The 7,381-nt window shown below is 43.1% G+C and overlaps 1 pseudogene; it reads right to left on the bottom strand.

Moving 5' to 3' along the window:
• Window positions 1–5,666: 5,666 nt before the first annotated feature.
• LOC103370340 (adenosine deaminase-like protein pseudogene) lies at window positions 5,667–6,235 on the bottom strand (annotated as a pseudogene).
• Between the last annotated feature and the right edge of the window lie 1,146 nt (window positions 6,236–7,381).

The raw sequence follows: 7,381 nt of genomic DNA, 5'->3' as shown, positions 1-7,381 counted from the left end.
CTGATTGACACCTGCCAAGTGACGAACATTATGGGATGGAGAAGCTTCTTCAGTGAGTTGATGAAAATGTATGTTTGCTTAAAAAAAAACAGGAGACAGAACTGAATAATCAGGGAAGAAAGCAAGAAGTTGGGGGTGTTGGAGGGTAATTTTCCAGTGAAGCAGGTCGTGATATGATGTACTTTTTATCCCAGTTGTTTTTATTTGCCACCTCTCACAGGGTTTTATTATTATATCCTCGGCGAAGCTGCTCCGGCACATATGGAGGCTGCCACTCAACGCCGCAGCCAATAACGCTGGTGGCGCCCGGCGTGTAGCTATGAATTCATTCCCTTCCACAAGTAGCTATTCATATTAAAACAAGCAAAAGATATGAGAGGGGAGAGGACATATTAAAGCCCGACGACGACGACGTCGTCTCGCGCGCCCGCCCACCTACCCGTCCAACCCATTCATCCATCCTGCGGTTTCTGCTTTCTCGAGCCACGTGGCGCTTCGGCTTTTTATTAAACGGGGGAGCCGAGCCAAGCTCCGGCCAAATTTGGACGGCGAAAAACATCCCTGTGTGGAGGGAGGGAAAAAAAATAGGAGCTCGAAAGAGGAGGAGGAAGAAAGATAGCTGTGTACAGTCCAGATGGAGACTCACTAGCCTTCTCACTTCATGTTGGGTGTGATTGCACGAGTGTGTGCGTCGTCTGCGATCCATCACCCAATCTGCCAGCAGAGGCAGAGCTCGGCTTTATCTCGCCGCTAAAAACTGGCTCGCGGCTCCTCTAATTGGCTTGAACGCTCGCTGCCATCCCTCCATATAGTTCTGTCAGAGCGGGAGCTAGTCAAGCATGATCCATCGGCCTCAAACCTATGTGAACCTCCCGCACATAATGTCGGTGCGATTGGTCCCTCCGGAAGAGGAGGTGGTGGTGATGGAGGGTGGAGGGGGGGCAATCTTTTGAGGCGCCTATAGGGAGAATTAAAACCTGAGATATCCTCGAGTCCTCAAGAATTCACTCTGCGTTCCCTCCTGTGCTATCTAGGTTTAGCAGGCCTCTTCCCCGCATCGCCGTCGCTTCCTCCGCCGCTCGGTCGCCTCCTCCTCCCCTTCTTCCATCCCATCTTCAATCGCTCATTCTTCTTCCCCCACACATCTTTCTTCCCCTCCTTGATGTGCGCAATCCCTTAATCCTCTTCATCTCACATGCGTTTGGGTTTCCTCCCTTTCTTCCTCCTTCCCTTTCCTGCCTCCTTTCGACTTGTTTTTTTTTCCCCCCCTGCCTCCTCCGACGCCGCCGAACCTGGCATCCGTCCCTCTCCCTTTTTTTTCCGTCCAATCACAGTTACCCTCCGCAGTCTGTCATCATCCACTCATTATTGCCCCGGTTCCCCCCTTTTCTTTTTTCTTCTTCTTCTTCCCTCCACTCTGTCTCTTTCTCATCCGTCCGTGACCTTTCTTCCCTCTTCAGCTGTTCTCATCATGGCTGCTCTCCCCTCCTTTTATCTGTCTGTCAAACATAATCTTGTCCTCTCATTCCCCTTCCTTCTTTCCTTCCTTTCTTTTTCTTTTTTTTTTCTCGTCGTCGTCGCCGGTTCCCCGCGCTCTCCTCCTTCTGATCCCTCGGCGCTCGCTCATATGCCGCCCCGACGCGCCTCCGTGTTTACCTTCTTTGAACAGGAATCGCCGCTTTTATTAATGTTTTTATTGGGTGTCATAAACGCCGGCGTTCCAGGATCTTGCGGGCCAATATTTGCTTAATTACACCGGCTCAGATATTGCCATTTAATGAAATTTGAAACATAATAAAGAAATCACATTACGGAGGGGAGCGCAGATAATGTTAATATCCACTGACAATTTAACTGATTACATACTGTAAAAAGCCTCTCTTCTGCTGTTTGTGGAGACATCACTGAGTTTAAGAACAGTCTATTAAATGCCACTTAATTATATGATAAGACCAGTAAAGAGCGCGCACACACACACACACACATGCACACACACACACACTGGCAAACACATGCATAAATCATCATACATGCTCACGCGGAGAGCTTAGTGAAGTCCCTCCGGATTCACTTTCTAAAGAGAGGCCCTCTGTGTCATATTAAAAGGAATTACAATTAATAACGTTATTATAGCAGCATGACTCCGAGAATGGCAATGACCAGCATTAAATCAAACCATAATAACTGTTAATATGGATATGATAACGCGTTTAAAATGCCTGACTGGCAGCTCTAATTAAACCACAACCAGTAAACCTAAACATCCGACTCCGGTTCAAAGTCGCAGCTGAAACGAAGCCAAGTGAGAAAGTTATCGTTCGTTCGTCCCCCCCACACTACTCCTCGTAAAGCACGTTCGATGGCTGATGTTGGAGCACCTCCAAGACTTCTCTCGTTTGAATCATTAGCGCAAAAGACGAGCGACTGAACTTTCAGAAAATATCCAATTCAACTGATAAAGAGAGACGAAGCCAGAGGAAGGTAGCAGCAGCCTGTGTGAACAGTAATCTGAGTCAATCGTTGCAGGAGCGTTTAGGCAAGAAAACCACCAATCTGCAATTAATATTAAACACAAACAATTATACAAAAGAGATTCCATGTAAATAGAATCGCCTGTTATGTGTGGTGACGGTTTAAAAAAAACAAAAACACATTCAAATCAGATGAGTCAAGACTGTGAATAGTTTATCAGCGTTCTAGGGAAGAGACAGAGGCTGTTTCTTCATGTTAACTCTTTGTAGGATCAATGAATGAAAACATGAGCCTAAAGACAAATTACTTCGTTAATAATTAAGCGCTGCATATATGCAGAACCGGCACCTGCGGTGCAATCACGTTAATTATTAAACTGTGTTATTAACATTATTCTCACATATTTACTGTGGATGGACAAAAGCGATGCTCATGCACGATGAGGTAAAGTTTAACCACCAGACCTCCTAAAAACGAGGTGCTTTTACGACTGAACTGGGAAATTTATTTTCTGTATTTTTTCATATCTTTGCCATTTATTGCATTGCTTTACTGCTGCTCCTTTAAAGACAACAAGTCATGTATTAGAAGTTATTGGTCAGAAAATGTACATTAGCTGTAGTACCTGTTTGTTCCACCAGGTGGCGCCTCTCACTGTTTGGCACTGTAACGATCAAAGTAGGTGGTCACTTGGACTACTGGCGGTTCTGTGTTGGCAAGCAGACAGGAGCATTGTGGGAGTTTAGCTAGTCGAGGGCCACCATGACCAAGTATCGTGTGACGCTTAATGGCTAGCGTCCATAACTGTTTGTTAGCAAGCGCACAAAAACACCCAAAGACATCACTGTGGTCTGTTAGTTGATATTTATGTCATTTAAACAGCACATGTCACATTGATTATTGGTTCAGAAAATAGTTAAAAATGTAGTTTAAACATGTTGCTAAAGGGTCATATTTTAACCCAAATGGTGCTACTTTGGTGCCTCAACTTAACCAAACATCTAATGAGTAGTTATTGTTGTGAAAGTGTTCAACAGAATGTTGTATTTTCCTACATCTACACTGTAAAAAAAGAACATTTAAACGTTTAACTACTTTTTTTGTTTGTTTTGTTTAACAATTTCCTGTTATTTTACATATTTTCAGGATGAATTTACATGGTAACCATTAACAAATGCCAAAACTGTAAATATCATCTTTGTAAATGTCTGTACTTTCAGAAACAGTAACTTATTTACAATGAATGACCGTATAACATTACTGCATTTAAATCAGCTAAAAAATATAATCATTTTACAGATATTTGACATTATTTGAATGACACATTAACATTTAAAAATAGTAAACCAGTTTTCTCAGATTTGTGTTGTTAAATTACAGATACTATCTAATATATTATCTGTACTGTATGTGACTGAGCATAAAATTACAGTTTCACAGTATTTAAATCAACTTAAAACATCATTTTACAGTTTTTGAACGATAAAGTATTGCATTGTTTGTGACTAATTTGCACATTCCTGCACACTGTAAATAATTCTATCACTTTTTTAACTAATTATATTCCTTTGAATTGGCTGCACTTGCTGTTTATTTGTCTTTTAATACTTGTTACTTAAAATCTTTTTATCCTTTCTACTTTTCAGCATTTAAAGACCCACATACGTGAAAACCAACTTGGCAATAAACCTGATTCAGGTTATTTTTCTGGCCACTAGCCGTCACATTTTCACTGTATTTCTATGGATCTATGTTATATATATTGTATAAACTGTCCCTTTGGTGCCACACATCAAACCCCCCTCTGTCTCCTGGGTGAAGGTCTTGTTGCTGCCTGGTGCCACCGTCCTCCACTCTCCTACACAGACTTTGTGTTTCGAAGTCTTTCCTATGACGTCGAAGTCTTACCTTGTGGGGATAAAAATGTTTCTCTCAAAACATAAATGAGAATACATTTGAGTTGTTTAATTTATGCTAGGAGGGACCGTCGTTGGTCGAGCGGCCTCAGAAAACATCTCTTCATTCGCTCCGTGATGACGGACTACAACAGTTTGTTCCGGTTTTGTTTTGATGATAGCGAGCCAGACAGACACCTTCTCCGCTTTCAGTGTCCATCAAATCCCGGCTGGGAAACGTTCCCACCAACAACTTCACAGCCGAGATTAGCCGCAGAAGCTCTCTCTTCTCAGACACTGTATCTCTCAAGGTAAATTCTCCATTAAGCGGTGGCAGACTTGGAGCACACTCAGCAGCCTAAGCAGACAATGGTGTAATCAACAGTGAACCAGTGGGGCACTGAATCCTTTCCTGTGAGTACAGAGAGGGAAGCAGCCTGGAGGAGGCGGGGGGAATGAAGGATGTTACCTGGGTGTTTGTCTGACAGTTCTTCCTCTCTGTGTCTTCACCCCTGCTGGCAGCACTCATCAACAATATTAATCAAAGTCTGATGCCTGCTCAATTAGACTGAGGCTCTGCTCGACAACAACCAAACAACACAGAGCCTCAGGTGCACAAATATGCACACATACATATAAAATTGCATGCATAAAACAAGCCAGCGCACTCGGCAGTCACAAAATAAAAGCACCTCTCGCCTCTCAGGCTTCATCCGTGGGATTTTTTTTTTGGTTTTTTTTCCGGCTCCACACGGAAGTTCGGCAACAACCGACCCTTAAAAAATCCAAGGACACCCAGACATCATGTAAGCCGATGCCAGCGCGGTGCACACAGCGTCTGGTGTTTACCGACCCGCATGTCAACCGGAGGAATGTAAACTTGTCGCATTCGGAAGTGCTGAGACGGGCATAATTTTAACAAACATCGGGGCGTAGAAAGTTGGGAATCCTGAGAAAACTCAAAGATTTGGTTCCAACAGATCCGGCTGCAAATTAGCAAAACACTCAAAGTTAAATCTGTTCTTATTTAGTCTTTTATTTAGGAAACAAACATGTAGTAAACTAAACAACCAACATGTTTAACATTTTGAAGTATGTGCCATTTCTGCTGAGTTACAATTACGACGTAATAAACACGTCTTTGCCATTTTTAACACTTTACTGTCCTTAGTTTTCAGCTAACCAATCATGGATTAGATGTAAATGCTTAAAAACGGTTTGAGGAAAATTGATTTTGTGTTTTTTTTTCCCAAACTAAAACCTGAGGTATATGATGGGATTTAGGCTCCACTGGACAGGTCACTTTAAAACCTGAAGATGTAACTCCTTCCACTTCTGTTTCACATCCTCCGGTCCAAAGATGCAGTCTGTGGCCTGCTGGGAGAGCTTCCATACATCTTCATGATTTAGAACCAAAAATGGAAGTTGCCAGCTGATATTCTTGAGACAAGTCTGTACAAAAGACTCCTTTATCATCGGTACAAATTCGCTTGGGTGTCCCAACTGGTACCAGTAGTTGAAGTGATGTTTGGAAAAACGTGGCACAGTTTGTCCTTTGACATTTGACATCAGGCAAAGCTCCAGAGGTATGTTGCTCTTCACCACTTTGTCAACGAGGCTTTGAGATCCACCAACTTCAGGATGTAAGAAGGTGCCGTGACCGATTCTGTCTGGAGGACGATTCAGCAGCAAATCTGACTCGTCCATCTGTGGTAGGAACTTCTGAAAGGTGCAGTGACAACTTCAGACCAGAGTTTTAGCCTCCTCTAGGGCAGATAGTCGGTATTTGCCACGGCCCTCCGTTGAAACTCCACCAAACCGTCAGATGAGAGCATAAACTCCTCTGTCAGCTTCACTGTCTCCATGGAAACAAAAACATTTCACAAAAACGCCACATTTTAACCTAAACTGTTCTATTTTCCGACACCGAACCATCTAGTTTTGGTGCCTAAGCTAAACCGAGGTCCTAAATAAGTAGCTATTGTTGCAACATTATCAACTAAAGTGACCAACCTTGGACTGAAAACTGAAAGTAGACGAGTGAAAACAAAACTTAAGAGCTTTTTAACTGCAGCGACTTAAAGATACACGACTGGAGCTGGAATTACCGCGACTGCTGGCATGAACAACGGTCCAACATGGGGCACAAACCCAGCCATCCGTATGCAAACTTAGCAGCTCCTCAAACTGGAAGCCTTTCCTACCACATCACAGGTTTGTCTTTCAGTTAGAAAATGTACTTTAGCTGAATGGCAACGCAAGTTTTGTGAGATGAAGTTGGTGTGGGAGGTTGAACTCAGTGTGTTTTTTTGGCCGACAGTTTCAACGGGAGGGACTCACATGCACGAACAAACATAAATGGCGACATAATCGATTGCAAAAACATAAGGACACCACATTGCTGCTATATTAATGCTCTATTTATGTTCAAAATCTTGCATTTGGCACCTTTAAGTATCCGTACACAAGGTTTTACTCATAAACGTTTCGTTCATAACGTAACAGATTCATGTCTTGAGATCTTATATTTTGAGGACAGTTCAGTCGTTTGTTCTGGGCTCAGCTTGCGGATCAGTTTCCACTCTCCATGTCCGATGTTAAAAATAAAAACAATACAGCATAAATAAAAACTCATCCAATGATCTCCATGCACTGTAACAGACACAGAACTTGCCCTGGTATCGGACGGGCACAGATAAGGTTGGAATCTGGATCAAGAAATCGATGCGTCCCCTACGTTGAACCCCAACCTCGACCAAAGCTGCACCAAACCCCTTCTGGCAACCAATAACCGAGAAAGAACGCAGGGAAACCAGAGCTGTACCCCGGCTTACACCGGTCACAACACATTGGTTTGTTTTGTTGTGACGTTCTTAGACATAAATGCAGAGTTCTGTTTGGTTCTAATTGGACATTTAAAAGCAGGAGAGGACTCAACGACTAAAGGCTGGTGCAGATTTCACTGCAGCAGATAATGATGTTACGCTGTCTGCTCCATACCCAAATACGTCTGG

The sequence above is a fragment of the Stegastes partitus genome, unplaced genomic scaffold (assembly GCF_000690725.1).
Source record: "Stegastes partitus isolate 25-593 unplaced genomic scaffold, Stegastes_partitus-1.0.2 Scaffold1407, whole genome shotgun sequence".
Classification (NCBI taxonomy): domain Eukaryota; kingdom Metazoa; phylum Chordata; class Actinopteri; family Pomacentridae; genus Stegastes; species Stegastes partitus.
The sequence above is the reverse complement of the archived record's forward strand: the minus strand, read 5'-3'. Positions and strand labels throughout refer to the sequence as shown.